At 44.3% G+C, this 26,402-nt stretch overlaps 1 protein-coding gene across 1 annotated transcript in view; it reads left to right on the top strand.

Annotated features, from left to right (window-relative positions):
- CNTNAP2 (contactin associated protein 2) overlaps positions 1-26,402 on the top strand; it is a 1,111,520-nt gene that overhangs the window by 972,599 nt on the left and 112,519 nt on the right. The window lies entirely within an intron of this gene.

Here is a 26,402-nt window from a genome sequence, read left to right as displayed (position 1 = left end):
TTGCAAGCGCCTTGGGAAGAGAATTCTGTAATGGCCAGAGTTTCCTAGCTATTGCAAGATTTGGGCCAATGAGCCTTGGAGCCTTTATAAGGCCTCTCCCCCCCCCACACACACACCTTGCCTGGCCTCGGGGCTCCTTGGATACATGCTTTTGCATGGTGCTCATTCAAAGCTATCTATGGAATTCTGCAAAAACGCATGCAGAAAAATGACTCTATAACCAGGCTTGGTTTTGCATCCTAAGTGCAGACGTTCATCTTCCTTGCAGGGTAAATGAGGCAACTTGGGCTACCCTGCTAAGTTTATGACGATATAAACTGCAATACAAACAGCAGCAAAGCAGCGCTCAACATCTGTGATACCACAGAACTCTGCCGTTAATGCCATTAGCATTACTATTTATATTGCAATAAACTAACTTTATAGAGGTATAAATAGCAGCATTATGGCTAAATGCATCACTGGGAGCTTGGCTTATGGATGTATAAAGTTTGACATTATTGCTGGTGAGGATCATCCATGTTAACAAAGGTGGATGCTGGGCTGCAAACCAAAACCGCTTTTTTGCTGTATGTTTGAGCTTGAAGGTTGAAGAAGGAGCTGCAGACATTTAAGCACCAGCTTTTTCAGTTCAGATTTTCCAGTTCAGATTTGGAGAATTCGCCGTTAAAGATTCATTTCAATCTATGGTCTCTTAATTCATGAAAAATGAAATCCCTACTCTGAGAAGCCATTAAGTCAGGGTGGATAGCCTGATTTCAGCCCAAGGGCTGAAATGGACAACCTTATGAGGTCCATTTGCCAAGGTGGGTATAGCAATCTCTGTACAGCGCTACACCCCAATGTCTGCTGAGTGGTGCACAAGATTCCTGGGGTCATGGCCCTCAACCACAGTCTGTGACTCTTCGGGGAGAAATGACGGAGTCTGCAGCATCTTTGAAATGTGGTTTATTAGCACCTATGTACAACCTGAGTGCAGAGTTTACAGCTTTCTCATCTCAGGAGCTGCCGCCCCTGCCCCACCCCCAGCACTGCATTCAGAGCCATCCTGCCTGCCCTCTCTTCCTCTGCAGCAGCCCATGGAATTCTGCCCCACTCCTTCCCAGCAAACTTTTACATTTCAGATCATTGTTCCTGTGACATCCTGCTCCCCACCCCACCCCCCGGTCACCATGGCAACCTGCCCACTCTCCTGTCTCTGTCCACTCCTCAGAGCTGGGTGGGGAGGCAGGTGGGGCAAGGGCAGTTATTTTTCTTTGCCAATGGTCCTTGATGCTCAGTACCTGGCTCCCCAGTGCTCCTTAACTTAGCTGCACTTAGCTAGTCTGGCCAGGCTGGTTTGCATAAGCTAACCCATGAATTCCTTGCCTGGTACAGTTCCGCAGCTTGTATTTTCCATTATATCCCAAATGTTATCTAACTACTACCATTTATTAGTTTCTAATATTCACCAACAGTCTCTGGTACCCTAGATCTAGGACAGTCCGTTGCAGTCTATTCACACAAAAGCCAGAGATTTCTGCATGCTGCTGCTGCTGTTGTTGTTATTGTTTACACACCCTTCACCCTAAGGTCCCTAGATGTGGAACAGCATTAAAACACAATGCATGCTTCATCAACATTTGTCTTGCAAGCAAGAGGCATTATTGCAGTTGTTCAAGGATGCTTTGCATCCATATAGAAGAACCTGGGGAGGAGTGTGGAACAGGGCCAGTTAGAGCTGTGGGTGGGAAGAGGGGTGTGACCTGGGGGGAATTCTGAGTGCCAGACTGAGAGGTCTGGAGGGCTGCATTTGGCTTCCAGGTCTGGAGTTCCTCATCTTTGCATTAAGTGCTTGGTGGTATCCCATAAACCAGGCTTCTTGTAATACAAAGATTCAGAACTGAGGTTACCTCTTAGCTGTGCAGAGGAAGGAGTACAATCCCTGGGCTGTTGTTTGGGTCCTCCAGCTGAGACCCAAGAAGTGTGTGCTTGCTAAGCTGCAGAGCTTGTCCATGCTGTCTTTGAAGCGCCAATCAGCATTTCAAGGCTTGTGTTTCTTATAATAACCTTTATAATTCGGGTAATAGTAATCGTTACATGTCAGACCCACTAACTTCTGGACGTGGTAAAACAAGTCTAAAGTAGTTTTGCTTGGGAATGCCATGACATTGAGTGTAACTGTATATTTCCCCCTCCAGTCAGTGTCCAGAGCCAAACCTGAAATGTGTGCCTTGGAAAATTATAGTTCCACCTTATCCATCTGTTCCTTTCCTATAAAAGCTGCAGCCTTGATATCTGTTATTACTCTTCTTCATAGTGTGTTTGATACGCAAATATTATTTGTCAAAAGGGATTTTGCAGAGAAGAAATGCTATCTAGAATTGACAATTAACAATGTTTATTCTAAAATGGAATTCAGATGGTTTGGTTCTTCAGCTTTGGATTTACAAATAATTATCTTCCACATTTGAAATCATCTGCAGTATGCTTTCAGTTAACAGAAACCCCTTATTGCTGAGGATTCTTTAAGACTGCATTCCTAAACCCATCTACCTGGGAGTAAGTCCCCTTGATTTAAGTGAGGTTTACTTCTGAGTAGACATTTACAGGTTTGTACTGTTCGTTTCTCAAAACGGGACAATGTTCATTTGCTTGATGTTTATTCATTTTATGTGGCAAAGATCCTCTGGCTTTTTGCCTGAGGTTTATTTCATTTTTTAGAAATGTTATCAAGCATTCTACAGCTAGTTTCTCAACTAGCTTTCCAGGAATATTTTTCACTTATTGCAATAGGGCATTCAGTTTATTTTTTTATTTAACAAAATTTGTATACCACTTGATTGTAGTAAAACTGCTCAAGCTTTTCAGGAACTGTTGTTGACCATTTATTGCTGCAGGCAATATGTATTCAATATGCAGTGCAGTTAAAGATTTCAGAAAATAGCAAGATACTGATCTAGAAAACATAAATATGATGTTGCAGAATCAAATTATTCTGACAACTGAGGAGTTCATAAGTGCCATGGAAGAACCCACTCTTCCAAGAGAAATTTCAGATATGTTAGGATATCACATACCATTCGAACCCTAAATATTTCTACTTGGTTATCTAAAAAGTTATTCTGGAAAATAATAAGAAATAGTGTTTAACCTTATAACTGCTGCTCAGATTATAATAGCTAAAAATTGGGGAGCAGCATAACTCCTACTATAGCTGTATGGATTGAGAAAATTTGGTTCATATTAGCTATGATTAAGCTAATTTATTAGAAAAGAATACATATAATCCAGCCAAACAGGTTTGTGGAAAAACTGGTATTTTTTGTAATGCTTTGGGACATTAAGTTCAATGAAAGTGTTCAACCTTAGCTGCTTTCAACCGATTTAGTAGTATTTCTTTTATGTTCTTTATTTTTGGTTTACTTGGTTTATTAAGAAAATATCTTTTAAAATAAAAAATAAGAATTTTATTTGTGACTGAGTATGTGTACGTATTCAATAAATGTTCACCTTAAAAAAACAACCACTCTGGGTGCCCTCCCTAATGAAATGTGCTGGGCATGGCTCTGCTGCCATGATTTACTATCCCAAACTTGCTGCTAGAGTGGTTCAGAAGCATATCTCAATATTACCGACACAACTCCTTTTGATTTTCTTTTTAGATTGTTTCCTTTTCTTTCAAAGATCTTGCTTCTATTTTTGAAGGAATAATCCTCCAACCTGACTCCCCAACTCAAGTCCCTGAGGGCTTAGAACATGCCTTTCCCCTTGAGACTTTGCCTGTTTCCACTGCAAATCCATGTACCCAGGCTGCAACATAAAAATGTGACCATTCTCTTGAATTTACTTTGTTAACAAAACCATGAAAACGACTGTGTTAGGATGATCGTCTGTGGAGATGCTGGAAGCCATGAACATAACTACTGCAAATTTCATGTCAGACAGAACAACATCCCTGCTGCAGTTCTCACTGCAATTCTTTTGTGAAACTTTTCTTTTTTTCTGTAGTTGCATACAATAAGACAGATGGGGAAGGTTTTGATCAGTGCTTTTTGTTTATTTATTTAAAGAAAAATAGGTGCTGGAACTCCTTGAAGTTGTTACAGTTGTTACTGCTGGGCGACTCGGAGCAGCCCTGAACAATTGCAGAGCTGCTAAAAACTATGGCAAGCTGTCTCCCTAGCTGGTTTGGGGGTCACCCCTGGTTCTGGTGCAGGTCAGGTCAATGTGCCCCCATCCCCCTCGTTCTGTCTGATTCTGGCCGGTGGCTATGACAGCTCAAAAGGGCCCTTGCGCAAACGCACATGTGTGCAATGGGAGAGGCCTGGCTGGAAAGCCTAAAGCCCACCACCGCTACATGGGAGAGGGGTTGAAGAAAGGGAAACATGAATTGGCCCTGCCCTGTAGACTGACCAGTCATGGCTGGGAGCAGCTAGGAACCAAGTGAAGTCATCGATCTTATAAAAAGTGTGGACTTGCACACACGGGCCAGTTTCCGTTTTCACTTGAAATGTTCATTTGGGGCATCTCAGAAGTATGTAAAGGCAAGACCAGTGCTTTTTTCTGGGGGGAACGCATACCCCTAAACATTTTGTGAATCTAAGTTTGGCCTCATTGCAGGGCAGTATTTCAATATGAGTAGGAAAATGAGAGTACCTCTAAACATTTTTTAAGAAAAGCACTGGGCAAGATGCAGGTGGGAGAGTGTTGGCCTGCAATGGCACTCACCTGAGAGGGAATGGAAGTGCGTTCCCGCATGCTCTGGCTGAAAAAGGCATTGGTTTTGATGATGGACAGGATGGTGTCTGAACATTTGAGCACAGAAAAGGAACATTATTTTAAGACTTGATTTCTCCTTCCTGAGTCCTGTTTGTGTTAGAAGAGTAAGAACTGAAGAAGCAGGTGGTTTTTCACATCTCAAATTTATGTTCTTCATTTCACCTAGTTTCTGTGAGTTTTAGTCATCCAGTGAATCTCTTTCCTCTCTCAGCCTTGGCTCACTGCACTGTGTTGCTGTTTTTAAAACTTCCATTAAGTTTCATTGCTGAGATAGGAAAGAGCTGTTGCGCTTACTGTAATAGTGTGACCACTCAGGGGTTCACAAAGTCCAGCACTATTCTGGATTAAATATAGAACCATCAAAGGAGGGGAAATGGTCTTGAAATGTTGGGAATTCAGGAATTAATAAAAAACCCTGTCCTTGCATTGATCTCATGTTCTCTAGAGAAATATACCATGAGCTGCTATTCATTGATTTTTATTGTATTTTATGCTTGACTCTTATGTCATTTCAGATTTTATTCCTTGTCTTTCTGAATGTTCCTTCTATATACCTTTCTATTTCATTGTTTGAGGCTATTAAAGGATTTTAGAGGAGTAATAAGTTAATACAGGGCTATAAATTGGCAACTGTAATTTCCTGTAACTGGTGTCAGAAGTAAGCAAAATTCCCTCATTTTAAATCTGAAGCACAATGAATACCAGCAAGACCATTTATGTTTCTAACTACAAGTGTACAACCACAAGATGCTGTGTGGTTGATACCCCACCCCAGCATTTATCTCTGTTGCTTTACTAGAGTAAAAAAAAAAAACCATCCCTTTCCACATTGATGTAAGCAGGCTCTGTGATGATATAGACTGGTCTCCTTTTCTCTGAGTTTTGTATCACACAGCCACCACACTTTAAACAACTCAATACAAACCAGGGATTATGCTTTGCATACAGTAACCTCATCCAGCACACATTCCACCAGTTTCTCCAAAATAATATAATAGGGGACTTTGTCAAAAGCCTTACTAAATCTAGATACACTACATCCACAGCATCCCCCCGATCCACCCAAAAAAGAAATGAGATCCCTCTGACATGACTAGTTTTTGAGAAAGCCATGCTGGGTCTTAGTAATAAAAGTATCCTTTTCAAAATGTTCCCTTACTACTTCTCTTCCTATCTTGGGCTGCAGCTCCCTCCTTGCATCCTTTATGCTGTTATCACCAGGTTGGGCATCACTTTCCTTTTGATGAAGACAGAGGCAGAGTTGAGCAGTTCCGCCTTCTCTCTGCCACCCAACAGCATTTCGCCATCTTCTCCATTCAGTGAACCTGCTAGTTGCCTGTTCTTCCTCTTACTTCAAGCATAGCCAAAGAAACATTTTAAAATTATTTTGAACCTCTCTTGCAAGACTGAATTCATTCTGAGCTTGGTCCACCTCATCTTCTCCTCACAACTGTTTTGCTACTCATGTATACTCCTCCTTTGTTATTTCCGCTTTCTTCCATTTCTTATACAGTGGAACCTCGGGTTACCCTCCACCTTATGAACACTTTGGGTAACGAGCTCCACTAACCCAGAAGTAGATGCTCCTGGCAGCAGACTTTGCCCCGGGATGCGAGCGGAAGTCATAGAATCATAGAGTTAGAAGAGACCACAAGGGCCATCGAGTCCAACCCCCTGCCAAGCAGGAAACACCATCAGAGCACTCCTGACATATGGTTGTCAAGCCTCTGCTTAAAGACCTCCAAAAAAGGTTCAAAGACACGTTCTCAAGATGGAGGGGGAGGGAACAGCTGCAGTCGCCTGCGGTTCCTGCGCAATGCTTGCCATCTTGCCAAAGGTTGCAGGCAGCTTTACCTGCAGCAATTGCATGTTGATTGCCTGCTTAAAAGACAAAGTCCAGCAACTGGAGGAACGTTTAGCTACGCTCCAAAGAATTAGAGAGCTGGAGCTCTTCTTGGAAGAGAACACCGTCTCCACCAAGGAGGAGACAGGGGACTCCCCTGAGAAGGAAGCTAGTTCACCAACACAGGAGCCAGATATATGGAGAAACGTGACTCAAAGAAGTAGGAGGCCCAGGGTTCGCTCTGATTGTTTAGAAATACACAATCGCTTTGAGGTCCTCTCCCCTAGCATGGAAGACGAAGAGCAGACTCCATTTGAGGATCTCTCCCTCATTACAGTCGATCAGGTATATGAAGACAAGCAGCAAAGTCAATCCTCAGGGAATGTGCAGGCGACCTTGGAACGGACAGCTCACGGAAGAACCCCGACCAAACCTAAGAGGAGGCGTGTAGTGGTGAAAGGGGATTCCCTACTGAGGGGAACAGAAGCAGTGATCTGTGGGCCTGACAAGATGTCTCGGGAAGTGTGCTGTCTCCCCGGGGCTAAGATCCAAGATGTAACTGAACGACTGCAAGGAATCATAAAACCCACTGACAAATACCCCTTCCTCTTGGTTCATGTGGGAACCAATGACACTGCAAGCAATAGCCTCCGGAAGATCAAAAGAGACTACGAGGCTCTCGGCAGGAAATTGAAGCAACTAAATGCACAAATTGTCATCTCATCTGTCCTCCCAGTTGAACGACGTGGCCCAGGGAGAGAGGGGAAAATAGTGGAAGTGAACAGCTGGCTTCGCAAATGGTGTAAACAGGAACGGTTTGGATTCTTAGATCACGGACTGCAGTTTCTTGAAGATGGACTTCTGGCAAGCGATGGGCTGCACCTCACAACGGTTGGGAGAAATGTTTTTGCCAAAAATCTCAGAAACCTCATCAGGAGGGCTTTAAACTGACTAATGTGGGGGAGGGAGACAGTGCTCCTGAAGGTAGGAGTCTATTAATTGATGAAGATGGTCATCCAAATGTCATAGAGCAAATGGAGCAAACAGCACGCAGACCTAGTGGTGGGAGGAAAAAATCCTTAAATAAGAGACACGGGGGAATGATGAATGGACTTCAATGTCTGTACACTAATGTGCAAAGCATGAGAAATAAACAAGATGAGCTTGAGCTCTTGGTACAGCAAACTAAATATGACATAATAGGCATCACTGAAACCTGGTGGGATAAGTCCCACGATTGGAATGTAATAATGGGGGGATACAATCTATTTCAGAGAAACAGACCAGACAAGAAAGGAGGAGGAGTGGCGTTATATGTCAGGGATGTGTATACCTGTGAAGAGATCCAAGATTTAGAACCGCAAAGCCAAAGTGAGAGCATTTGGGTCAAAATTAAGGGAGAGAAGAATAACAGAGACCTCATTGTGGGAGTTTACTATAGATCCCCAAGCCAAACGGAGGACATAGATGATGCCTTCCTGGAACAGATGGCCAAGCATGCAAAAGGAATGGAGATAGTAGTAATGGGGGACTTCAATTACCCGGATATTTGTTGGATGTCAAACTCAGCCAAGAGCATAAGGTCAAAGAGATTCCTCACTGGCCTTGCAGACTTCTTCATTGTCCAGAAAGTGGGAGAAGCAACAAGAGGAACAGCCATTTTAGATCTGGTCCTAACCTTCTTTGGAGTCTCCTTCTTTGGAGGTCTTTAAGCAGAGGCTTGACAACCATATGTCAGGAGTGCTCTGATGGTGTTTCCTGCTTGGCAGGGGGTTGGACTCGATGGCCCTTGTGGTCTCTTCCAACTCTATGATTCTATGATTCTATGAAAGAAGGAGACTCCACCACACTCCTTGGCAGCAAATTCCACTGTCAAACAGCTCTTAGTGTCAGGAAGTTCTTCCTAATGTTTAGGTGGAATCTTCTTTCTTGTAGTTTGGATCCATTGCTCCGTGTCCGCTTCTCTGGAGCAACAGAAAACAACCTTTCTCCCTCCTCTATGTGACATCCTTTTATATATTTGAACATGGCTATCATATCACCCCTTAACCTTCTCTTCTCCAGGCTAAACATGCCCAGCTCCCTTAGCCGTTCCTCATAAGGCATCGTTTCCAGGCCTTTGACCATTTTGGTTGCCCTCCTCTGGACACGTTCCAGTTTGTCAGTGTCCTTCTTGAACTGTGGTGCCCAGAACTGGACACAGTACTCCAGGTGAGGTCTGACCAGAGCAGAATACAGTGGCACTATTACTTCCCTTGATCTAGATGCTATACTCCTATTGATGGGAAGTCACATGGTGGAAGCAGGAGGCCCCATTAGCGAAAGCGCGCCTCAGGTTAAGAACGGTTTCGGGTTAAGAATGGACCTCCAGAACAAATTAAGTTTGTAACCGGAGGTACCACTATACACACCTTTCTTATATCTCATCTCATCTGTAAGCTCCTTATGCAGCCACACCTGATGCCTCCCACATTTTCTTTCTTGTTGGAATTGTCTGCCTTTGTGTCTTCAATATTTCACCTTTAAGAAACTCCCACTCATCTTGGACACCCAACTACACTCAGCTTTCCCTTGCCTGTGTAATAAAATCCAAAAGGACATGTCCACTTCCTCCCATGTCATCAATCAGTTTTTCCCTGTTGGTGAGGACCAGGTACAAGACAGATGACTCCCTTGCTACTGCTTCCACCTTCTGGGAAATGAAATTATCTTACCCTCCAAAGCAGGAGAAAACAAGCCTCTTCCATGTGACAGACCTTAAGATATTTGAAAATGGCTCTCATATCTCCTCTCAGTCTGCTCTTTTCCAGGCTTAACATATCCAGCTCCTTCAACCATTCCTCATAAGGCTTGGTTTCCAGAAGACAGGACTATATGAATCGAAACATGAAATTGGCATCTATTCACAGGAGGAGATCATTTGAGATAAAACTATACAGGCCTAATGAGGTTAAAAAGTACCACTCAAGTCTAATGACAACATAGTTTCATGGTGCTGCTCAGATCTTCTGCTACTTTCTCCATACTATCCTACCTGCAGCTAAAAAGGAAAGCCTGTCGGAGTCTGAACACTTTAACCTCTGCTTCAGCATTGGGCTCAAATATCTGTTGCAGAACAGAAAAACAAGGGGACAGCAGAACAAGACATGTGCCATGGTCTCGACCTGTCCTCCACCGCAAGGACAATACCTCTCAGTTCATTTCAGTATCAAGTCTCAGGAGAAAAAGAGTGACCTACCAGGTCATCCTACTAGTACTTTTGAAATAAATCCAATTCTATCACAGTTCTCCAATGTCTAATTAAAATGGCTTTATTTTCCTTGCATAAGCCAATCTTCTTACCATTCACCTCCTACTTTTTACTATACAGTAAAATTTGTTGTAATTAAGTTCCACTTTTAGTACCAGTGGAGGTAGAAACCGCTGGGAGGAACTGAGTGATGAAATGGGAGTAGCATACTGTCTTATGGGATGATTTTCTTGCTCCCTTCTTTTCTGCCCAAGATTGATTCAGCATCATCCACGCTAATTGTGTCTGTCTATGTTTTCTCCTTCCCATGGAATCCAGAGTCACTTGCAGGGAACCTCCTGGGGAACAAAATCTAGTGGTGTGCCTAGGGCAAAGTGGGCACAGCAGGCTAGAGTGCAACTTCATTCTGTGCAACTTCATTCTGTGCCCTTCATTCAGCGGACAGGCAAGAAACACCAAAGACACATTCCAATAATCTATCACTCACCTTTTCCTACCAAATAGTAGGAATTCACTATTCAGTTCAAAATTAAAAGGGATAGTGTCCTCACAGATACTCAAAAAGTGTGTCCTGCAGCAACTTTCTTCTCTGATCTGTGGGCTGCTCCTGCTCCATACGTTGGAAATACGCACGGAGGGGAATCCTCTGAATAGTCTTTGGGTCTCTCTTGAACCTGCCCTGAAGCACCCCAGTTGTTGTTGTTGCTTTCTCAAAACAAAACAAACCGCAGATCATGGGGGAAACTACAGGCAGAATTAGGAAGAATACTTTCAATTCCAGTTTTCATAACCAACTTGGTTGAATGAAAGGAATCAAACAGATTTCTAGCAGGTGTTTAAGTCAAACCCACTAATTACGTTAAGAATAATTTCAGTCCATTTAAAGAGGAAATTATTCATGCTCGTAGTGCTCTTTCTGATTGTTATGAGGTAGGCAAAAGCTTCCCAAATTTACTAGAGCAACTGGCATACATTGGATCTCAGCCAATGCAGGGTACGTAACAGCTGTGGTGCACAGAGATTTCTACCGCATTATGGATTAGGTATTGATGAATAAGACTGAACTGGCAACCTAATACAGTGGTGCCTCGCAAGATGAAATTAATCCGTTCCGCGAGTCTCTTCGTCTTGCGGTTTTTTCGTCTTGCGAAGCACGGCTATTAGTGGCTTAGCGGCTATTAGCGGCTTAGTGGCTATTAACGGCTTAGCGGCTTTAAGAAAAAGGAAACAAACTCACAAGAACTCGCAATACGTTTCGTCTTGCGAAGCAAGCCCATAGGGAAATTCGTCTTGCGGAACGACTCAAAAAACGGAAAACTCTTTCGTCTTGCGCGTTTTTCATTTTGCGAGGCATTTGTCTTGCGAGGTACCACTGTAATGAAAATCTGTATATTTCCTAGTGGCTTCAACAATCTAGCTCTCTAGCATCTGTTCATGGCCACTGGGCCTATCACCTCCTGGCAAATAGAAGGGGAAGAAATGGAGGCAGTGAGAGATTTTACTTTCTTGGGCTCCATGATCACTGCAGATGGTGATAGCAGTCAAGAAATTAAAAGACGCCTGCTCCTTGGGAGAAAAGCAATGACAAACCTAGACAGCATCTTAAAAAGCAGAGACATCACCTTGCCAACAAAGGTCCGTATAGTTAAAGCCATGGTTTTCCCAGTAGTGGTATATGGAAGTGAGAGCTGGACCATAAAGAAGGCTGATCGCCGAAGAATTGATGCTTTTGAATTATGGTGCTGAAGGAGACTCTTGAGAGTCCCATGAACTGCAAGAAGATCAAACCTATCCATTCTGAAGGAAATCAGCCCTGAGTGTTCACTGGAAGACAAATCGTGAAGCTGAGGCTCCAATACTTTGGCCACCTCATGAGAAGAGAAGACTCCCTGGAAAAGACCCTGGTGTTGGGAAAGATGGAGGGCACAAGGAGAAGGGGACGACGGAGGACGAGATGGTTGGACAGTGTTCTCGAAGCTACAAACATGAGTTTGACCAAACTGTGGGAGGCAGTGGCGGACAGGAGTGCCTGGCGTGCTCTGGTCCATGGGGTCATGAAGAGTCAGACACGACTAAACAACAAGCATCTGTTCCTGGAGTTATTGCTTGGGGATTAAGTGACCATGGGTGCAAGGCAGTAAACACAAATTCCTCCAAAGGTTGCAGAAGAGTTGAACAGAGTGGCAAACTATCAGTTTATATGATGTCAAACTCCCCAAGAGTTCATCCTCTTTCCAGATATGCATAGCTAGGATTGAACTATCCTTTTTATCAGTTAAAAAGGATAGCTTAAATGAAAACAATATTTCTTACTGTGACTGCCAGTACACCAGTTATTCATCTACTACCAACCCATGCTGTGACTCTCTTTCTCCCTCACTCACACCTAGGTTTATGGGACGTGTTACCTAAGTTAAGTCATTGCCTATGTTAGGATTGTTTTCCATGAACACGGTTTTAACAGTGAGTCTGTAAGTGACTGTGGAGGCCAATTCTGGATCCACACGTCCTTCCACAGTGGGGACAGAGGTTTCCGAGTGGGAGTTCATCATGGTGAGGGTTTGCCAAATGTGCCTTCCTCTTACCTCGTTTCTCCCTTTCGTCCTGAGTTCAAGTGTCTTCAAAGTCCACAACACCTTTGGTAAAGAGTGTTCTCCAACTGGAGCACTCGCAGGCCAGTGTTTCCCAATTGTTGGTGTTTATACTGCATTTTTAAAGATTTGCCTTGAGAGAGTCTTTTGTTGACTACCAGCATTATGCTTTCTATTTTTAAGTTTGTAATAGAGTAGTTGCTTTGGAAGACAATAATCAGGGGAAGTGGCCCCTTTGCTTCTGTGAGTGGCTACTGAATTCTGTAGAGCCAAGATGTTGTGGAATCCAGTGTGGAAGTTGATACATAAAAATTCAGCAAACAACTTATTGGTTTTACATTCAGCCATAATTGGCTAAAAGTGTACCCTGTGTGTGATGCATTTTATTTAGAGTATTTAGTTCCTTTTTAGGGCTGTGCTCTCACAAAAGAACCTACAAGCAAGAGCAAGAGCAAGATATAGTGGCGTTTAAGAAACATATAGAATATTTCAAGAAGCTACTTGGCTTCACCCAAGCTTCTGACAACCCCAGTTAAAGGCACTATTGAAGACAAAAATTTTCAGTGCTTGCCTAAATATATGTACAGTTGGGACAAGACCCAAATCCACAGGGAGTTCCACAGTTTTGGGCCACTGCTGAGAAGGCCATTCTCTCGTGTAGACCAACCTAACCCATATTACTGGTGGACACGGCAGAAGGAGCCCTGAAGCAGGTCTTGGTGTACAAGCAGAGTTATGTGGGTGAAGATGGTCCTGCAAATATCCAGATCTGGGAATTGGGAAATGTTATGTCAAAGGACTGCACAGGACACTCAGCTACAGGTAGGTTAGTGCTGCGGTTCTGAGCTCATTTACTAGATGAGCTTGAGCTCTTGGTACAGCAAACTAAATATGACATAATAGGCATCACTGAAACCTGGTGGGATAAGTCCCATGATTGGAATGTAATAATGGGGGGATACAATCTATTTCAGAGAAACAGACCAGACAAGAAAGGAGGAGGAGTGGCGTTATATGTCAGGGATGTGTATACCTGTGAAGAGATCCAAGATTTAGAACATCAAAGCCAAAGTGAGAGCATTTGGGTCAAAATTAAGGGAGAGAAGAATAACAGGGACCTCATTGTGGGAGTTTACTATAGATCCCCAAGCCAAACGGAGGACATAGATGATGCCTTCCTGGAACAGATGGCCAAGCATGCAAAAGGAAGGGAGATAGTAGTAATGGGGGACTTCAATTACCCGGATATTTGTTGGATGTCAAACTCAGCCAAGAGCATAAGGTCAAACAGATTCCTCACTGGCCTTGCAGACAACTTCATTGTCCAGAAAGTGGGAGAAGCAACAAGAGGAACAGCCATTTTAGATCTGGTCCTAACCAATGTTGATGACCTGGTTAGTGGGGTAGAAGTGGAAGGATCATTAGGCGCGAGTGATCATGCTCTTCTGAAGTTTACTATACAGCGGAAAGGAGCAGCCAAGCATACTAGGACTCAATTTCTTGACTTTAAGAAAGCCGACTTCATAAAACTTAGGGAAGTGCTGGGTGAGATCCCATGGACAGTAATACTAAAAGGAAAGGGAGCTCATGATGGCTGGGAGTTTGTTAAGAGGGAGATACTAAAAGCACAACGTCAGGCAATACCAATGAGAGGGAAACATGGAAGGTGCCTAAAGAAGCCAGGGTGGCTATCTAAAGAACTTTTAACTGAGTTAAGATTAAAAAAGGATGTGTACAAAAAATGGAAAAGGGGGGAAACCACCAAAGAGGAATTCAAACAAATAGCCAGCACGTGTAGACACAAAGTCAGAAAAGCTAAAGCACAGAATGAACTCAGGCTTGCTAGAGAGGTTAAAAGCAACAAAAAAGGCTTCTATGGGTATGTTCGTAGCAAAAGGAAGAGCAAAGAAACAGTGGGGTCACTCAGAGGAGAAGATGGTGAAATGCAAACAGGGGACACAGAAAGGGCTGAACTCCTCAATGCCTTCTTTGCCTCAGTCTTCTCCGATAAGGAAAACAATGCCCGACCTGAAGAATTTGGAGCAAGTGATTCAGCAAAGGAAACCCAGCCCAGAATAACTAAGGAGATAGTACAAGAATACTTGGCCAGTTTAGATGTATTCAAGTCTCCAGGGCCAGATGAACTGCATCCAAGAGTATTAAAAGAACTGGCAGATGTGATCTCAGAACCACTGGCAGTCATCTTTGAGAATTCCTGGAGAACAGGCGAAGTCCCGGCAGACTGGAGGAGGGCAAATGTTGTCCCTATTTTCAAAAAGGGGAAAAGAGAGGACCCAAATAATTACCGCCCAGTCAGTCTGACATCAATACCAGGGAAGATTCTGGAGCAGATCATTAAGCAAACAGTCTGTGCGCACCTAGAAAGGAATGCTGTGATCACCAATAGTCAGCATGGATTTCTGAAAAATAAGTCATGTCAGACTAACCTGATCTCGTTTTTTGACAGAATTACAAGCCTGGTAGATGAAGGGAGCGCAGTGGATGTAGCCTACCTTGATTTCAGCAAGGCATTTGACAAGGTGCCCCATGATATTCTTGTAAAGAAACTGGTAAAATGTGGTCTTGACTATGCTACCACTCAGTGGATTTGTAACTGGATGACTGACCGAACCCAAAGAGTGCTCATCAATGGTTCCTCTTCATCCTGGAGAAGAGTGACTAGTGGGGTGCCACAGGGTTCTGTCTTGGGCCCGGTCTTATTCAACATCTTTATCAACGACTTGGATGATGGACTCAAGGGCATCCTGATCAAATTTGCAGATGACACCAAACTGGGAGGGGTGGCTAACACCCCAGAGGACAGGATCACACTTCAAAACGACCTTGACAGATTAGAGAACTGGGCCAAAACAAACAAGATGAATTTTAACAGGGAGAAATGTAAAGTATTGCACTTGGGCAAAAAAAATGAGAGGCACAAATACAAGATGGGGGACACCTGGCTTGAGAGCAGTACATGTGAAAAGGATCTAGGAGTCTTGGTTGACCACAAACTTCACATGAGCCAACAGTGTGATGCGGCAGCTAAAAAAGCCAATGCAATTCTGGGCTGCATCAATAGGAGTATAGCATCTAGATCAAGGGAAGTAATAGTGCCACTGTATTCTGCTCTGGTCAGACCTCACCTGGAGTACTGTGTCCAGTTCTGGGCACCACAGTTCAAGAAGGACACTGACAAACTGGAACGTGTCCAGAGGAGGGCAACCAAAATGGTCAAAGGCCTGGAAACGATGCCTTATGAGGAACGGCTAAGGGAGCTGGGCATGTTTAGCCTGGAGAAGAGGAGGTTAAGGGGTGATATGATAGCCATGTTCAAATATATAAAAGGATGTCACATAGAGGAGGGAGAAAGGTTGTTTTCTGCTGCTCCAGAGAAGCGGACACGGAGCAATGGATCCAAACTACAAGAAAGAAGATTCCACCTAAACATTAGGAAGAACTTCCTGACAGTAAGAGCTGTTCGACAGTGGAATTTGCTGCCAAGGAGTGTGGTGGAGTCTCCTACTTTGGAGGTCTTTAAGCAGAGGCTTGACAACCATATGTCAGGAGTGCTCTGATGGTGTTTCCTGCTTGGCAGGGGGTTGGACTCGATGACCCTTGTGGTCTCTTCCAACTCTAGGATTCTATGATTCTATGACATTCTTGTTTCTGCAAAAACAGACTAACAGAGACATCCTTCTGGAAACTGTGTACAGAAGATTACTCACCAAAATAAATATATAACTGAAATGTGTGAAATAGGTCAAAGTTCCCAATTTCCATCAGACATCGTTTTTGTGCCTTGTAGTAATTTAGATAGTGAGTGATCATCTTGGTAGCGTTTGTCCCTAAATGTGTTTAGGCACAAGCATGTGGAAGCAGAAACTTTGATATTTCCATGCCACATGTGAACAAACATAATTTCATTCCTTGCAGCTGTTTTATAATTTGCTGAATAACAGAACTGAAAGCCCTTGAATCTAGTGCAGCATTAGCTCACACTCTCTGGGGGGCAGGATTGAATTTTGAGGTCCCCTGAAGCACTTGGCAACACCTGTCAGAGAACCAGAAGGAATATCTCAGTTTTTCCAGGAGTAATGTTATTTGGTTTCTGCTGCCAGCTGAGAATATACCCTTTTGAATACACTGCATATTGCAATGGTATCTTTTGATGTCCTTCATGTGTTTTATGGCCCAGCAGAACAAATGTACTCTGTGGATTCCAAGCCCTGCAAAGAATTCTCCACATCAATGCAGATAAGATTGTATCTTACTGAGCACTGAGAGGCAGCTGGTGACTTTTTGAGCTGGTGGCTGCAATTAAAAACAAAGCCACTCCCTTTCCTACACTGTGACTTATATAACGTTTATGAAGGAAAGGGTATCATGAACATGTGCAGAGTGCCGCGGTCTACCCACTGAGAAACATCTACTAGTGAGGACTTCTGGCTGGAGGAATGGCGAACTAAGATGTTGTCTGCTGGCAGTGATGAGAGATGATCAGGATAAAAATCTGACTACCTAACTCCCCTTTGGACGAGGGGAGTCAAAGGGCAAAACCTCAGATGCTCTGAAGAAGACATTTGTCATTGCATCGGGGAAAGATAAATTTCCAGGAAGGTGAAAATACCTGCTCAAACACTGCTTAATTGATCTTAAACTAGAGCTTCAGGTGGGCTCCCTCCTTCTCTGAGGAAGAGGCAAGCTCTCCCAGGTGAGAGCTGGGAGGAATCCCTTCTCTGTATGTGGATTGAAAATTAAGATATAACAGAGGGATATCTCTATCTCTATCTCTCGGTCATCTATCTATATATTGACTTCCAACTGGCTGCAGGAGCGTGATTCAGAGCAGGCCCCTTTCTCCCCACTCCCAAGATGGCCTTTGATTCATACTTCCACCACCAGAGAAGGGTGATTTGATTCCTTCCCTTGTTCCTGATGTACCGTATTTTTTGCACCATAACACTCACTTTTTTCCTCCTAGAAAGTAAGGGGAAATGTCTGTGCGTCTTATGGAGCGAATGCCTGCGGGTGGCGGGGGGGGGGATCTGCTGCAGTCGTGAGCAGAGGATCCATGGTTCCCCTTCCTTCCCTCCTCCGTGGTTACGAAGCATGGATCCACATGGATCCTCAGGATTTTTGCATTGGGCTACTCCAAACTCACTGTCAAACTCACTGTCAGATCACATGTCTGTGGCCACAGCATGAACCACAAAAATCATATATCCACTATTTCATTTAGAATATTTTTTTTCTTGTTTTCTTCCTCTAAAAACTATGTGCGTGTTATGGTCTGGTGCATGTTATAGAGCGAAAAATACGGTAGATCTTCACTCAGCCCTTCTTCTCTGGTGGGAGGAGGCACTGTGTTGTAGTTCATCTCAGGTGCAAAAATGTCTTGCACTGGCTCTGCATACCACTCACCATTCTTGGATTCATGTATTTAAATTCTCCATGAACAAGGTTCTGCCTTATGCGTATTCCTCCCTCAAAACAAAAGCTACTTCTTTCCCTAATATGGAATAAACTTCTTATGTCAGCTGTATGGACAAAGCTAATTCTTTAATTGTAGCCGCAACTCAGTTACTTAGCATTAGAACTTACTTGCAGCGCCACGACATTGGCAAGAACTGGCAGCAGCTCCTTGTCTATTGCAAAGTCTAACCCCCCCTCAATGCTTTTTGGAAAGTATTTTGCACAAAAGCTTTTCTGCTCAAACCTTCTAAATTCTTCCTGAAACAAAAGGAGGGCATAACAAGAGAGGTGCTTTGAACTCTTGCCTTTGTTTAGCTACCATAATTTAAATGTGGCTGCATTACATGAAATTCAATCAAGTAATGTCAGAGTTGGTATCCAGTTGCTTAAGATTGTCAGGTACATTGCCAGAATTACTTTGCTGGTAGTAACCCTTCTGAGCAGCTGAATAGTCTGTTTTCAGTTGTGAAAGTAATTTATTTTAGAAGCAGCATAAGAAAGCTCTTAATGTAATATGTTATTCTCGTAATGTTATTCTCTAGATAAAGCACTCAGACATGACCCCCCCCACCCATATGCTGTCTGTCAAAGGATGCAGAATTCTTGCAACTGCAAGTCTTCTGTGAAATACAGCAAAAATCTACAGAAATGTGCAAAAGGTGTAATCTCACATGCAGTTAGACTGTTAAATCCCATTTATTATTACTATTATTCTTATTATTGTTTAAACTCATATACCGCCGTTCATCCAAAGATCACAGGATGGTTTACAGTATATAAACTCAAAATACATAGCATGGCAACTGGCTACACCAAGGCTTGCCTGTCCACACTCCCCTCTGGCCTCAGCCTTCAGCAATGAATTCCTCATGGAAACTTCAGACCCCTTGGCACATAGATTGTAGTTTCTCTGCTCTTTTTCACAGATTCCATCCTACTACAAATACCTTTTGCATTTCTCTGTCTATGAAAAGTTGTGAAATAAATCTAGGTGCACCACAGCTGATAACAATTCCAACTTTTTTCTGTATTGATTTTTTAATGTTGTATTTCAGTATAAATTTCCCCAAGTGATCTATTGTGTTTTATCTTCAACTGTTGTTTTAAAAGTTGCTCATGATCTCATTTGAAACTTTTTTGAACTGAATGAAATGCAGGATCAGTTTTGTTGGTTCCTTATACAAAGATGGATGCCACACATTCTACTTGAATTCTGATGCATTTTAAGAGGTGGTAGAATAGACTCTGCAAGTGTCCCATCTTGAAATATGTTCTGCTGGTCTCTCTCTACTGCACTTGGTGTGACATAAGCATATTGCCTTTTCTCACAAGGAAGATTCCCAATAGATACAGGCATGTCCAACTTCAAGTCAGGTGACATCTACTATCCCGTGTCAAAAACTGGCAGTGATCGACCACACTCTCCCATTGTCATTCTTCAACTGAAGTATATTATATTTGGCTGAGCTTAGGATAAAAATAATAACAAATGATAGTCGCTTCCACAAAACCTGAAGCGTTCATTGTAAATCAATATAAAACTTCTATGGCCTAGGGAAATTCCCCCCTTTTTCTGACAAATGCCAAAGAAAGCACTCTTTGTTTCTCCATGTGGTGGGCCCATTGCAGGCGGGTCCTTCCATTCCTCCTCCAAGACGCTGGCAGCTCACGAAGACCCGCTTCGCAGGGGACTCCGTGCCCGCAGGTCTCTCTCAAGGTCCCTTCCCCCCGAGATCCCAGACTCGCTTGGGGGATCCAGAGCGAGCCGCTTCCTCCTCCTCCCTCGTAATTCTTGGCCGGGCCCCTCCAACCCCGTGGCGGAGGAGGAGGCGAGGGAGCCGCGCCGATGATGCTTTGCTGGTCCCGATCCCGCCTTCCCTCGACAGAGACGCGGCTCCTCCTTGCCTTGGTCCCCAGCCGCCACCCCCTGCCCGTCGCTCCCTCGCCCGGCCTGCTGCCTCCATCATTGCTGCGCTCCAGTCTCACGCACATCTCCGCCCCGTGGCTCAGCTCTTTGTCTGTGTTCACACGGTGTTCAGCAGGGCTTCCTCCCCAGTCAGTGTGTAAATGGTGGGGGAACCGTAGCCACGCTCCGCGGCTTCCTTCCCAGGCGAGCAGCAATCCTCCCGATGCGGCGCTCTCTTCGGCGCTCGGAGTGGCGCCACCGCCTTGCAGCGCGATCGACTAAGAGGCACCCCGCGATCGAGTGGTGTCTCGCGACAAGATCTCTCGCTAGATCAGCTCCATGGGCTAACAGTCTGTTTCCAGGCACAATTCATCATGACTTAGGTCCAAGCTATCTGGAAGATCGTCTTCCCTCCTGCGAACCTGCCCAGGCTCTGAGGTCTTCAGAGGTAGCTCTTCTCTTGGCCCTACCACCCTGACAGGCATGCTGGGGGGGGCACGCAACAGGGTCTTCTTGGTGGCTGCTCCCAGGCAACTTTGGAACTCCCTCCCTAGAGAAGCTAGACTGGCTCCCTTCTTGTTGTCCTTCCTCCAGCGGGTGAAGATCTTATTGTTCCATCAGGCTTTGGGGAACTGACTGTTTTCAAAGAAAGGGCTGGTACCATACTGTTTTATTGCAGTTATTTGTATGGTTTTGATAGATATGTGTGAGAGAGGAGGAATTAAAGAACCTTTTAATGAGGGTGAAAGAGGAGAGCGCAAAATATGGTCTGAAGCTCAACATCAAAAAAAAGAAGATCATGGCCACTGGGCCCATCACCTCCTGGCAAATAGAAGGGGAAGACATGGAGGCAGTGAGGGATTTTACTTTCTTGTGCTCCATGATCATGGCAGATGGTGACAGCAGTCATGAAATTAAAAGACGCCTGCTTCTTGGGAGAAAGGCAATGGCAAACCTAGACAGCATCTTAAAAAGCAGAGACATTACCTTGCCAACAAAGGTCCATATAGTTAAAGCCATGGTTTTCCCAGAAGTGATGTATGGAAGTGAGAGCTGGACCATAAAGAAGGCTGATCGCCGAAGAATTGATGCTTTTGAATTCTGGTGCTGGAGGAGACTCTTGAGAGACCCATGGACTGCAAGGAGATCAAACCTCTCCATTCTGAAGGAAATCAGCCATGAGTGCTCACTGGAAGGACAGATCCTGAAGCTGAGGCTCCAATACTTTGGCCACCTCATGAGAAGAGAAGACTTCCTGGAAAAGACCCTGATGTTGGGAAAGATGGAGGGCACAAGGAGAAGGGGATGACAGAGGACGAGATGGTGGGACAGTATTCTCAAAGCTACCAGCATGAGTTTGACCAAACTGCGGGAGGCAGTGGAGGACAGGAGTGCCTGGTGTGCTCTGGTCCAGGGGGTCACGAAGAGTCGGACGCGACTAAACAACTAAACAACAACAACAAATAGGTGTGTGTGTGTAGTCTTAATTATATCATTGTTTCATGGGTTTTTTAAATGATTTTTTCCTATGTTTTGAGTTGTTCTTGTTTTTATATGTAAGTAGGGTTCGCATATGTCTGGTTTTCCCCAGGCATGTTCTCTTTCTTAGGGTTTGAATTTCTGTCTAGGCGGATTTTTACAATTTGGCAAGATGTCCAGGTTTTTGCTGTTGTTGTTGTTGTTGTTTTGTACCATTTCTATCATAGTTAGGGACTGAGAGGAGGAAAGAGGCAGGGGCAGGTAGCAAAGCGGAGCAGCAAGGGGGCTTTCCAGTGCTCCCACTCGGGCGCAGGAGGAGGAAGGCAGCAGGGCAGCAGCAGCACAGCGAGTTCCCTCCTCAGCCCTTTACTGTGAAATGAAACCATAACAAGCCACCTCTGGCCCCAAGGGGCAAATGGGAATGACCTGGCAAACTTCTCAGGGAAAGGGCCAGCAGAGAGTGAGAGGTGTGGCGGCTGGGCAGGTGCCGGCTGGGCAAGTGGGCAGGCATCTGAGGGGTGCCCTCGGGCTGCTGTGGTGAGTGGCTGTGCCAGCTGTGAGGGAGATGGACGAGTAGGGATGGCACACCTAGAGTGGCTCCCAGCACTTTTTCCAGCGATAAAACTGCTAGCACATTTGCAAAGCTAAGGAGGGTCCGCTGTGGTTTCAAGCGGGATGGGGACCATGCCTTGAGATTCCTGCATTGCAGGGGGTTGGACTAAGTGATTCTTGGGCCCCTTCCAACTCTATAATTCTGTGATTAGATAGATAGATAGATAGATAGATAGATAGATAGATAGATAGATAGATAAGATAAGATAGATAGAGGGTGTACCAACATACTCTATTTAATACAACAAATACTAATATGAATAAAATAGAATGTTTAGTCTCTTATTGTCCTTGAGATTAATCAATTAAATTAATAAGCCAACATGGAATGTGTGGTCCAAACAAAACAACAAAATCTTTCTGGCTTGATTTTCCTGCTGTGAAAGCTATTTTTTCTTTGTTAATTTGGAGCTGAATGACAGAAAGCCACATTCTTCATAACTAACGAGATTATTTTAAAGCACTTTATCATACTAAAACACCTACAAGAAGCCATCCCACATTTATAAACATAATCCAGTAATTCATAGCAGCATTTAATTGCTCTCAAAATAGAAATTTGTAACATTTACGGAACCAAATTTGCTTACAATGAATGTTGATTAAATCTTCAGAGCTAGGGTGGTGGATAGCAGATAGAGTATTAGACTTGGACTCAGGAGACCTCGGTTCAAATAGTTGCTCAGCCATGAAGTCCACTGATTAATTTTGGTTCTTGTCTCTCAGCCTTGCAAGGTTGTTATGAGATAAGGCCACACAACCCACCTGAGGAAGGGTAGGAGGCAAACATGATGGTAATATTTTATCATGCCAACAAATGTGGCAGGCTGCACTCTGGACCTTGTTTTCTCAACCGGCAGGAAAAGGGTGATCTGAAAGTGGGGGATGTTGATCTCACCCTCTTGTCATGCTCAGATTACATCCTGTTGAGATTAAGGCTTTCAGAACCTTTCCCCCTCCGCAGAGGTGGGGGACCTATGAGGATGGTCTGCCGTTGGAGGCTGATGGATACAATGGTTTTCCAAATGGCTCTGGGGGATTTTCCAGCTGATAGGACTGGCACTTCTGTCAAAACCCTCGCTGACCTCTGGAGCATCCAAATGGCTAAGGAGGGGGGATTCTTTATTTTTTAAAAAAATATATATAATTTGTGTGTGTGTGTACACGGGTGGCGCTGTGAGGGACACGGGTGGTGCCGTGGTCTAAACCACTGAGCCTCTTGGGCTTGCTGATCAGAAGGTTGGCGGTTCGAATCCCCGCGACGGGTGAGTTCCTGTTGTTGGGTCCCTGCTCCTGCCAATCTAGCAGTGTGAAAGCATGTCAAAGTGCAAGTAGATAAATAGGTAGGAAGGTAAACAGCGTTTCCGTGCGCTGCTCTGGTTTTGCCAGAAGCGGCTTAGTCATGCTGGCCACATAACCCGTTAGTCCGGCAAACAACCCAAATGATTATTTCAGGATTTATTTATTTAGGTGCACCTTCCCAAAGACACACTAACGGGCTTTTGCAGTTCATTCTCTCTGCCCATCTCTCTCTCTCTCTCTCTGGCCTTCGCGTACATCTCTGCTGCCACGAAAGTGAAATTTGCCTTGTCATCCAGGAAACAGGAGACCACTCCATCTCCACTCCTCAGGCTGTGCTCTGAAATTCCATCGGTGGAGATAAATCACATGAGTCTCATACCTGAGCACTTTGAATAGGAGCAAACTTGTCAGCATTGTTGAAGTATGGGCAGTGGCAAAGCAGCAGTGAAAGTCACAATGAGCTACTATATTTTATAAAGAGCATATCCACTTCAGACGAAATACTGACACATTCAAAATTAATGGGACCTTCACTATTAAATTTAATGAAGTCAAATATTTACCCAAGCCATTATTTTCTTTCACTCTTGGAGTTTCTACTAACTGGCTCAGTTGAAACAGTTTATCACATTCCTCAAAGCATCACAACTGTCTTGAAGCACTTTCCCTTTTTTCGTATTTCAGCATTCATTGCAAACACTCTCAAGGTATTTTGATGCTCTTCATCTTGGCACCATTCTCCTTTTTTGTGCCCTGGCTGTCCTTGGGCTCACTTGGCCATGGCAACCTATGTCATATTGTCTGTGATGCCACACGGCTATGGCTGATGGTGATGAGCTTGTGGACACTCAGAATCAAAAACCAGGAGGCCTCAGCAGCTAATAAGTTTAGCCAGCAGTATGAATGCATGGTGCCAGGAGAGGTTAAAGAGGGAGGGAAATGGTGCCCAGAGGGGATGGGACACACATTTAATATGGCAAGCAAATAAAAAAGCATTGAACAGCTTCAGAAAAATGCAAATTTTTAATGAGGTTAGGGTTTCTTGGGGGAGGTGGTGACTACTGATATTAGAGAATATTTTGTGTACCCCCTAGTAATAATATTCCTGCATTTTGTTTAGTGCTATGGAGGAAATCTTTAGTTCATTGTTGACATTAGACTGTAACTCCAACATCTGTTGCTGCTGTCAGGGACTGGGCAGAGGAGGAATGGTGTATTTTACCATTGTTATCATTTGTGTGTTGTTAGCAACAGTTTCACGTTTTAAAGTTCCACATCCAAGCATTTTTGGCTTTTTGTCCTGCAAACCTCCCTGCTGGATCCAGCCTTCCCTTGGGCCAGGGCATGCCTCTCTCCCACACTGTGTCATCTTCAGGGCAGGATGCCGTTTGCCACCCCTCAACCTGCCTCCTGGGCACCTGCCCCTCTCAGCCGCCTCAGTCGGGGCCTGAATTGGCCTGACAAAAGTGGAATTGTTAGGAAGCACATGCATGCCTAATGTGCCACTTTAGCTAAGCAGTTTTGAGGGCAGACTTGCATCTGAACCTACTTATTGTACAAGAGACTGGAATGTAGTGAAGGTTTGTTTTTCTGCTGGAGACACAAAATGACAAGAGCTTAGAATTCAATTTATTCTGAATTGAGTAGAACAGTGTGGCTCCAAGGGAAGCATAGATGGGTCTCATCATGCTTCCACTGAAGACCACACTAACCTTTCAGTAGGCAGAAAGTGAGAAATATGAGTGGGCCATGGCATTCAAGATGTAAATTCTGAATTGGAGACTATAATGTATGTTGATCCTAAAATAAATGTCAAGTTGTCCCTGATTGTGTATGAAAGTTTTAAGCTTTTGACAGATGCAAGAAGTGATAACCTTAGTGGGTCATGCAGAGAAAAGGGAGGGGAAGTGTTTTTACAAAGTGAGGTCAAGCAATGCAAGCTAAAATATGTCGCATCACAATGCAGAGTGCAGCACTGCAAATGCAGGGCTAACAACATTTATCCTTTCTGAACAGATGTTGCCAGGTGGAAAATGCATTCCACAGAGGGCCTCCTTTTGGCTGCTGTCTCAGTCCACAGGTGTGATCAGCAGGGGGAAATGGAATTACAAAAGGAGATGGAAGCCCATGGTGACCTTGGCTCTAGGGTGAAGGCCCCATGAGGTGTGATGGGCAGCTCAGGAATTCTTCCACCTAGCTCTTGCTTTTATCAACGAAAGGCGAGCACGCAGGGGCTTGGATTCAGGCATAGAGATTTAGTGTGGGAGGAAGAGCTGCTCAGTCTTTTCTCTTCCTGCCCTTTTCCCACTCAAAAATGTTCCAGATATATCTGCCCACCATTGCGCAAACACGCACTGGGCGGGCTGATCTTCTGCCTTGCTTCTTCCATTCACCTGGAGGCAGGCTACTGGTAACCCAAATTCATGCCCTCATTTCTGTCTCAGTATCCTTAGATGATGGTGGAACCAAAATTACATGAGATTATCAAATGTTGTGATCCACAGCTAATGCCTGGTTCATCCCAGCCACTGCCTAAACATGAAATGTGTGACTGGATTCTAATCCTGTGGAATTACCAGATCTGGCACTTCAGGGCCGGCCCAAGATACTTTGGTACCTGAGACGGACCCCAAAATGGTGCCCCACTGCCCTCCAGGAAAGATGGGGTGAGAGAAGAACTACATCAGGAACAAGGAGGGGAGAGAAATATCTATATCAAGATCTGCTGCCCCTGTAGATCCTGCCACCTGAGGCAGTCAACATTACCTAATTACCTTCCCTCATGGGTCAACATTACCTAATGGAGCTTTCATCACCACAGGGTTGCCTGACCAGATGCAAACAATGTAGCTCATGCTGATTAACACTCTTAAGAAGCTGTTGAGAGCTACTCCCAGGGCCTTTACGGCACAGTCTTGCGATACGCAGGTGACACCCAGCTCTATTTCCCCCTGTCATCTGGATCAGCTGAAATCACGCAAGTGTGGGGTCCTTGCTTGGAGATTGCTTGGTGTGGGCCCATTACTAAATCTGAATCTCAGTAAGATGGAAGTGCCATTGGATAGTGGTTCTCAGGTTTGGGATTGCAGTTCTCCCAGAGGAAGCAGGTGCAGAGATTTGGGGTACTTCTGAATCCCGTCTTGTCACTGGATTCTCAAGTTGCATTATGGAGTGCCTAGTCAG

The sequence above is a fragment of the Podarcis bocagei genome, assembly GCF_964188305.1.
Source record: "Podarcis bocagei genome assembly, chromosome: 12".
In the NCBI taxonomy this organism is placed as follows: Eukaryota; Metazoa; Chordata; class Lepidosauria; order Squamata; family Lacertidae; genus Podarcis; species Podarcis bocagei.
Note: the sequence above shows the minus strand (reverse complement) of the source record. Positions and strands in the feature narration are given on the sequence as shown.